Consider the following 9,448-nt stretch of genomic DNA (forward strand, 5'->3'; position numbering starts at 1 on the left):
TTTTTTTTTTTTTTTTTTTTTTTTTTTTAAATCAAGGGTCATGTATTCCAGCAGAAAAGACAGAAAAAATAAATACAATTGGCAGAGCAAGCCTGCTTATGTTGTGCTTCCACAACCAGTGAGACTGGCCCAGTACAACCCGAGTGACTGAACCTGCTCAGAAAACTCCAGGTTGTCACAAAGAATGAATTGTCAGGATGTGGTATCGACCCTCAGATGCATGTGACTCCCAGCAATAAACCAGTTAAATCAAAATGCTTAAAAGGAAGAGAAGGACTTTGCTAAGTAATAACCAGTACATACTCTTTACCTGCAGAGAAAGGAATAAGAAGAATACATTGATTTCAATTCCTGTATGGTTCACAGGAGCAGGCACTCGCAGAACGTCTTTTTCCAGGCTGTCTGCCAGAATACACGAGCCATATAGAAATTTTGCTCACTTATAATAATAAAAAAACTCAACAAAAACCTAGCCCCACTGCAATGTGTGCTTCCTGATGCATTTACACTGTGGATTTCATTTGACACAATGCCCAAAAGTCTTCTTTTTCTCACCTGGCATGTAAGACCAGTGCATGGTGCAATTAAAAATAAACAGAACTGCTTGTTTTTGGTTTGTTTTTTTGTTTTTTTTTTTTTCTTCCTTTAGTTTGCATTCATATGTTTAGTCTTCAATGTTTTTCTCCATTTCAATAAGTCCAGCAGTTTCAACAGGATTTTAACATTGGGCATTGGCACAAAAAAACATCAGAAAGATACAGTCAGTCCGTGTTCCTGAGCTAACTCCTTATGACAAAACTACAGGTACGATGCCACATCCAAGGATGACGTTCCCATCGAAATATCTATCAAATGACTGTATTGGGTCCAATACAGTATGTGTTGCTTTTAAATATATTGAGACTAAGAAACTACTGCAGTTAAAAGTTTCCTGGCGGTCTCTCAAGATGTCTTTTACCTTTCTACGAGCTGAAAATCTCAGTCTAAGCACCAAGTCATTACTTGGCTCCTTCAGATTCTTCCAGAGCTTGTATTTCATAGACCCTAGAAACTGTGAGTCTTCCTATCATGTTAGCATATATATTTTTAAAACAATCCATCCTGTTTGATCTTAGCTATGCCTTTGAACTTCCTACTCCTAAAAGAGATGTTTTGTATCCTGAAGTTGCTATGAAATCTTCTAATGCACAAACTACATGGAGGTGGTGGGGTTTTTAGTCATTTAAATAACAGTTATAAGTCACAGTTAATCACATAATATTAATTTACACAGCTGGTAAGAAGAACTCCATTATTTTTCAGGGATTTCCTGGTTTGACAGGTGCGGTGTTTTATTTCTTCCCTTCCTTCTCAAGAGTTTATTCTAATTCACTAAGTGGTAAAGATAATTAAAACGTACTTGAAGCAGAAACAAGCTTTAGAGAGGAGATCTCTGATGAATTTTTAATAGTAGAACTTTGCTTGGGCCTTGATACCTGCTCAGCTGCTTATGACTAAAAATAGGAAAGCACAGCTCAGTTGCTTTTGTCTGTTAGGATCTCATTGTTTCTAAAATGATGTGATTATCAGCCATGAATGGCTGGAATCAGCACCACTAAGGCCTGAAGAGACAGGTTCTGATTAAAATTGCAAATGGCAATGAAATCACAATTAAGCTTAATGACAGATTGTGTAAAATCATTTCTTAAACTAGCTTGGCTTTTTCACGGAAAGGGTTTAATTTTGTCAAATGCTGTGAAGGAGAAAAAAAATATATAGATCTGTTATTTCTGCCCAAAGCAGGCTTCTCATTCTGATAAATCTTTTCTTAAGTTTTTGTTCAGTGTTTCTCTTACTTAAGGGTTAATGCTGTAGAAATACTCACGGATAACGCGGCCAAAATCTAACTGATTTTTTTTTTCACATTTAAAGTGCTAAGTGAAAATGGGGAGGAGTTATAAGACAGTTTGAGAGCAATGTTTGTCCTTTCTGGGATGGCCACGATGGACAAGGGTTAGAGCAGCCCTCTGCTCTAAATGGAGAAGGTAGGGCCTGAAATCCCTGGGAAATCCATACACGTCCTTCAAAATTCATATACGCCTTCAAAATCTGAGATAACCTAGTTGGTCCACACTGATCTCACATTACAGTAAATCAGGTGGTTTCTATTTTTTTTTTTTTTTCTATACATACAATTTCTTTGCCTAAACTAATCTTGAAGAAATATGTGTCCTGGTGCAATGGATGTATAACGATTGCTGCAATTTTAATGTAATGAAATAAAATGAATCATTCTGTAGAATCACTTGGTTTTTAGTCACTGGAGGATCACTTTCTGCAAAGATACTTTCGAAGAAAAAAAAAAAAACAGCGGATAAACTAGCGTGGTTGTAGGAGAGATTGCTATTAACAACATCACTATGTGCATTTGACAGAGGTAAGTAGATTTTGACAGCACTACCTGATTTACCACTAAAGGAAATTTAAATAAACTTCCCCTAGGTTCAGATGTCATTCACTGAAAGGACATGCTCATAAATAAACAGAGATCTATTATGCTTTTCTATCTTGTGGTCTGTTTTTAGGATGTGTCAAAACCACAATTTGTAAGAGAAATATTATGAGATAGTCCTTCACCAAGAAAAAAAAGATATTGCCTGTCAAAACTCTTGTTATATCTTTAAAAAAAATCTCAAAATTTTTAACCGGAGCATGGAAAATGTATGTTTAAAGGTCTCCTATACTTTTGGAATCCACAGTCTCAGGAAAAGAATGAAAAGAAAAATTGACACAATAACCTTAAGACATTCATGGTTTAAGTGTTCTGGTTCTTGAATTATTCAGTTTACAACACATATAATTTGTTGAAATTGATGCTACACTGTTAAATTAGACCGTAAATGTGGTAAGGCAGATATATTAAATCATAATAAACACTCAAGTGCTGAAATTTATTAGATTACTAAAATAACCAGATGGATTTACAGATTCCCACTTTAATATATTTCCATCCACTGTTATTGTGGGTATTTTCTAGCTCAGGTTAAATTACATTTCAGTTCTAACTCCTTCGTTAGCCAGGTCCTTAAACTTTATTTTACTCTTCTCTCTGGATCGCTTGTAAAATGTTTTTATATTAAGTGTGTTTTCATAAGCATCCATGATATTTTAAATAAAACAAGTGCATGTAAAGTTAGCATACATTCTTCCAGTTTTTCCAAAGGACACGTGTAAGTAAACAGCTTAAAAGAAGTAGCTGCAACCACTTTATATGTGCATCAAGCGTGACTTATTTTATACAACTGCGGTATCTAAGCCATTTGGAGAATTAAGATACAAAGAGCCTCAAGACAAAAAAAAAAATACAATTTTCATTTTGCTGTGTTCCATGGGTAATGAGCTGTTTTCTCCTTCAGAAGTAATTTCTTCTCTGAAACTCAACAGGCTTGCAAATAGCATCAACTGTAGTGACAAAGTGTATGGCTAAATGAAAAGAAAAATACTACAGTCACACTGCAAGGCAAAAGGAAGAGCCATCAATGCAATTTTTATTAACTAAAATTACAATAATGCTCCGCAACAGAGTACACGGGTTCTCATTAGAGCGATAAAAGCTTGTCTGCAGAATATAAATTTACAGGTACATCTGCAGCTCGGCCATAACTGTAAATCCGGCTGCACCCCACCATTGACTGTAACCTCCTGCCAGCTGTTCCCTCTCACAGAATACAATTTTATTTTCCAATAAAAAGGGAGGCCTCTTCACTTCTTCACCCACTCCGTTTTCTCCATCCTTAGCAGCTGCCCGGAACGCAGGCTGGTGGTACGCAGAAGAGTTGCAGAGGGATGGGTAGGAGCACCATTGAGGAACGTCTTCTTCCCTCCTTCTGGCCATGGACCAAACAGCCTTGGCTGTGCTCCAAGTCCGAATCTGTCCCAAGGGAACTCTCACCTTTTTCTGGGTCCGTTGCCATCCTCATACTTTCCTTTCACAGAAGTTAACCTACTCATCCCCATGCGTGGCAAATGATGAAAAAAATCTTTTAAGAGAACTAAAACATCAGCAAACTTACTTTAACCACAGCACTTATTTTGGCTTATACATTATGTCTGAATTTCTTTTTATTCATGTGTACAGGGTACAGTAGACTTTGAGGTGGAGGATTCACTGCAAAAAGTCCTTCAGAGCAATGGATTTGGAAACCAAAGAATATTCATGAATTTGAAGAACGTGAAGATGTAGAAAGAAAACTGCAGGACATAATATGCAAAAAAAAAAAAAAAAATCTCTCAGGGAATTAAAATTAATTCATCCAGCGGTACTGTCAACCAAGCACGTAAAGAGCAAAAGAACCATGTGGCTCCAGTCACGCCAACCAAATAGCTGTAAGAGCTCTGTAGACTTAACTTTTTTGCTAATCTGAAATCAATCTGAAATTGGTGTTAAATGCTGTCCCTGGCAGAATGGGAACAAGTTAACTGAAGTTTTCTTGTGACCCTCGGGGAAAATGCCAAGTGCTATATATTATACATTAAGCATGCATGGAAAAAAGATGCAAGTCAATGGTTAGAAGATGCAACAAGGGATATTCCAGTTAGGGAATGAGAATAATCCACAAAATGACAAGGATTCCTCAAGTGCTGAGACAGCTTTCCCCAGGAGGAGTTTCTTCTGCAATGTCCATTTTGGAAACTCAGAATTTAACCAGACAATGCCTTGAACAACCCGAGCAGCTTTCACACTGGCCCAGCTTTGCAGATAGGGCAGGACCAGATCACCTCCAGTGGGCCCTTCAAGCCGAGATTTTCCAATATTTCTTGAAAATACGCTGGGTTACTGTTCACTTATATTTAAAACTAAGGTCAGTCTTGCCTGTATATGCAATTCCTAGAATTCTTATAAAAATCATCTACATATATTGGATCCAGAATGAATTGCCAAAGAATATAATATAGATAATTAAAAGGTATGTTCCTCAGTTTAAACTGCATCCACAGCTGCTTGCAATTTGATTATTACAGATGAGTTTTACGGCTTGTACCAAAGCTGTTGCGTTCATAGCACTGCCTTGCAATATCAATAAATAAAAACAAAACACTATATATTCTCAAGTGGATGTACTTTGCTGCTTCAAGGTAAAATTAATGAGAAATATATGCATTTCTTTTGTTATGAATAACTTAATCAGCATAGCGAATCTCTTTAAAACTTATTTATGTGTCAGGAACAAAATTGTTTTCCATCTCCTGCTGACTGCAATCTTAATTGGGACTGGAGATGGAGTAGAAATATTTTATTAAATACCCTATCATATAGAAAATTACAGTTTAGCGTTGTATTTGATGTGTAAAGCCCTGGTTGATGTGTCTTGTTTAAGCACTAGTGAGTTATAAACACATTGTAGACTGCAGCTGGTATTACTTCTTCATTTAAAGAGCCACTGATGTAAACATTTTGTTCTCAGCTTGTTTCGTCTGTATTCTGTTGGCATTTGCTGAGCCCGTGCCAACAACAAGTTTTAGAAGCCAACACCATTCCATACTTCCCAAGAAGAAAAATCCTCATATCTTATTTCTTAATTTAATAAATGAGCCGCTAGACTTTCTCGCTGGCTTGGTTACTTTTTACGTGCGTTTTGCCCCTTCTCCGAGTGCTTAGTGTGATGGATACCGAAGGAAAACCCCTGCAGACTGAAATCGTGTGCTTATACACAGAGCAGTTAGAACGCAATCCATCTCCTTTATATCCTTATTTTTATTATGTCCAGGAGAAATAAAAACCGTGGGAGGGAGGAAACACCATAACTGCTTTTGTTCTGTACAGCTGGAGGGAGCAGAGGAGTCACGGGCACCCTGACCGGTGAGCGGGACAGGCTCTCATTGCTCAGGGGAGAGATCCTGCTCTATGGGATGAGAATCTTGCTCTCTCCATGCAAAGTAAGGTGTCAGTAAAATGAATTACTTCTAAGCTTAATTTCTGCTCACTTTGCCTTCTTGTACCACAGTATAGAGATGTCAGGCAGTCGTGATTTCTTTGAAGTCATAGAATCACAGAATGGTTTGGGTTGGAAGGGACCTTAAAGATCCAGTCCCACCTCCCCTGCCATGTGCAGGGCCACCTTCTACCAGCCCAGGTTGCCCAAAGCCCCGTCCAACCTGGCCTTGAACCCTTCCAGGGAGGGGGTAGCCACAGCTTCTGTGCCAGTGTCTCACCATGCTCACAGTAAGGAATTTCTTCCTTAGATCTCATCTAAATTTTCCCTCATTCAGTTTAACGCTGTTACCCCCCATCCTATCCCTACACTCCCTGATGAAGAGTCCCTCCCCAGCTTTCCTGTAGCCCCTTCAAGTCCTGGAAGGTCGCTATAAGGTTTCCCCAGAGCCTTCTCTTCTCCAGCTGAACCCCCCCAACTCTCTCAGCCTGGGGGGTGCTCCAGCCCTCTGAGCATCTCCGTGGCCTCCTCTGGACCTACTCGAGCAGGTCCGTGTCCTTCCGATGTTGGTGCCCCCCGAGCTGGACACAGCACTGCAGGGGGGTCTGAGAAGGGCAGAGCAGAGGGGGACAATCTCCTCCCTTGACCTGCTGGCCAGGATACACTTGGCTTTCTGGGCTGTGAGAGCCCACTGCCGGCTCACAGTCAGGGTTGGCCACTTTGGACATTTAAGCCAAACACTTGGATATTTTGGAAATTAGACTTACAGTTGCTTCTACTTTGAAATATCACTTTGAAGTTTGCTACCAGACAATTTTCTTAGAGGAGGCGCATTTTTACTGCAGAATCACTTCATCTGCCTGAAGCTGGGGCCCTGGCTGAAGGCTGCTGCCAGCACAGCTCAGCGCAGGAGGGCAGCGCACGAGGGCACAACCCTGTGTCCACTCTGACCCTAACCCTCCCCCTGTGCCCTCAGCAGTGCTAGGGGCCATGATGCTGTGGAAAATGGCAGCTTTCAGGACAGAGGTTTTGCTAATGAGACATCAATCTAGTTGGCCCCAGGGTTCATGAGCACTATGCCGCACACCCAGCCTGTGCTGACAGGAGAAACTTCTGAGGGCTGTGTAGCTCAGCCAGCAGTTTTGTACATTAATAAATGATTTTTTTTTTTCCTCCTATATTCCTCAAGGACCGAAGCATTCATTTATAGGAGCATATTTTCCACAGTTAGTATGAAAACTTTCTAATCCCTGCATTGAAATGCAAATTCTTTATATAGAAAATGAATCTGTGGGAGGTTTGACCGGGAAAAGTAATGGTCCCAGAATGACCCGTGAGACACATGACAATTACATCTAGAATGATTTGAGGAGATTTTGGGGATTATGGTCAGCAACCTGATATTTTTAGAAAGAAGTTTTCATATTCGTCTGCTCTTGCAGTAGCTAATCTTGCTGTCCCCACTTCTTCTCTGGTTTAATAGAGGTTTCAGCCTCCAGAATTGATCACAGCCTGTTGGTGGCTTATTATTTCAACTTTTATTTGTGTGTCTAAACTCAATCTTGAATAGCTTGATTTCATCCTGTCCAAACCCATGTTGTGGGTCCAAACCCATGGTCCACTGGGAGTGTGCCATCATGTGCTTTTACCTTCTTCAGCCAACGGAGGAGTTGCTCCTGACTGCATTAGCTCTAGCTGTTTGCAGAGAAGGGGATGAAACAAGCACAGACATGGACCACAACCTCGACTGGAAAACACTGTACTTGTCATGCCTGACCTGGATACAAAGCTGCTGAATCCCAGAAATCCCAAATCTTTCCTATCTCCTGTGGAGGGGTCTAGTGCCCTAGCAGCAAAATCAGGTGTCTCAACTACCCTCTATTAGCTACTTCACTCAAAAATTGCGTCTTTTCCCTGCCTTAAGTACAGCAACTACTTCCATCCCCCTTCTGGGAGTTTCTTTTCTGCCTTTTCCTTTTTTCCTGCCCTTCAGTCGGTCACTGGAAGAGAAATTGCTAAGCAAACACTTCTGCTGCTCTTCTGCCTAACCATTTCCAGCCTTTCTCAGTAAATATCAAACAAATACTGCTAACACATTCTTTAACGTACATTCTCCTGCCCCGAGGAGCCATCTCAGCAAAGCCCCAAGCCATTCTTGTTTCGCTTCAAGGCAGGACTTCCAGTGATTTGCATCTGATTCATATCAAGCCCTGATGAGAAGCCTCCCTGATAATATTAGCTCTTTTGTTGGTCTCTACTGGCACCTTCCCTCCTCCTAATCAGGTCACTTGGGACAAACGTGGTTCTTTATGGGCTAGTTGATTCAGGTAGTAAATAAATGCACATCTGATGTAAATTGTAAAACCAATTAAAACTGTAGCGATTTACAGCGTTCAGGTTTTCAGTGCAGTGAACCCAAGCATAAGTCTGGGTGGTGATTTCCAAATGCAATAAAAGTCTTTGCTGGAGAAAAGGGTTTGCCAAAGAACAGCGGTGTTGACAGCAAAAGGAGGTCACGTTTCACCAACTCCCCACCAGTCTGATTTGTAAAACCTGTCTCTGGCCTTTCGCTCATTGACTTTGCATTATCTCAATTAAGCCTAAGATTTCTGGGTCAGAAGAATGGGTCCTAATTCCGAAATTATAAATGTTACTATAGCAGCAGGTGCAGCATAATGTGAAAAGTACCAAGTGCAGTAGGAGAAATGACAAACATTCCCTCTCCAGGGGTGTTCATCCTTTGATCCCGCATTCCCAAACACTTACCGGTTGCCACCTTTTCATATATTGATATATTTAACACCATACACTGAAAATCTGGCTGTGGTTGTTTTTTTTTTTTTTTTTTTTTTTGCATAGCTTTCAGGGTAGGATCCACAAGGTTCAGACACGTACACAGAGTGTCCCTCTGTCTGGTGCTGTCTCAATGTCTGGTACTCCAGACAATTTTGCTTAAACCAATGGAGCATTCTGTGGACACAATCTTCACACCCAATCTAGCAAAAACTCTCACTTAAGTGAGACAGTATCAGTCACAGCGTGCATAGTGCCAGTCTAAGCACAGCCAGATAGCGAGAGAAAACATAAATGATGCTAAAATAAAGACAGAAACGGTGACTTTAACATTTTTTGGGATCATTCTGAGGCAATCATGTCTCTGCAAGCAGCTCCTCCTACTGTTATTTCACTTCTGCACGCAGACGTTTTCTCTGGGGCCAAATCTACTCCATCATGTCACAGGCACAGCTCCTCCTGAGAAAGAGTATGCGGAAAATTATTTATACTCATGCACAGGGTGAGACCATGTCAGGAGAACGGTATCTGTTTCCTGTGAAAAACATTTCTGCCTGTGTTGGTACTGTCAGAGAAGTCAGATGAAGAACGTGGTTCGTATGCTTATCAGTAACAGGTGTTGCAGCCACACTTTCTAATTCCAAATCCTGTAAAATCCATGAGGGTTTCAGAGGATGTAAATCAAGAAAAATAAGGTGAGAGTATATATATATATATATATATATATATATATATATATATAT

This window comes from Athene cunicularia, assembly GCF_003259725.1.
Source record: "Athene cunicularia isolate RWA chromosome 5 unlocalized genomic scaffold, athCun1 chr5_part3, whole genome shotgun sequence".
In the NCBI taxonomy this organism is placed as follows: Eukaryota; Metazoa; Chordata; class Aves; order Strigiformes; family Strigidae; genus Athene; species Athene cunicularia.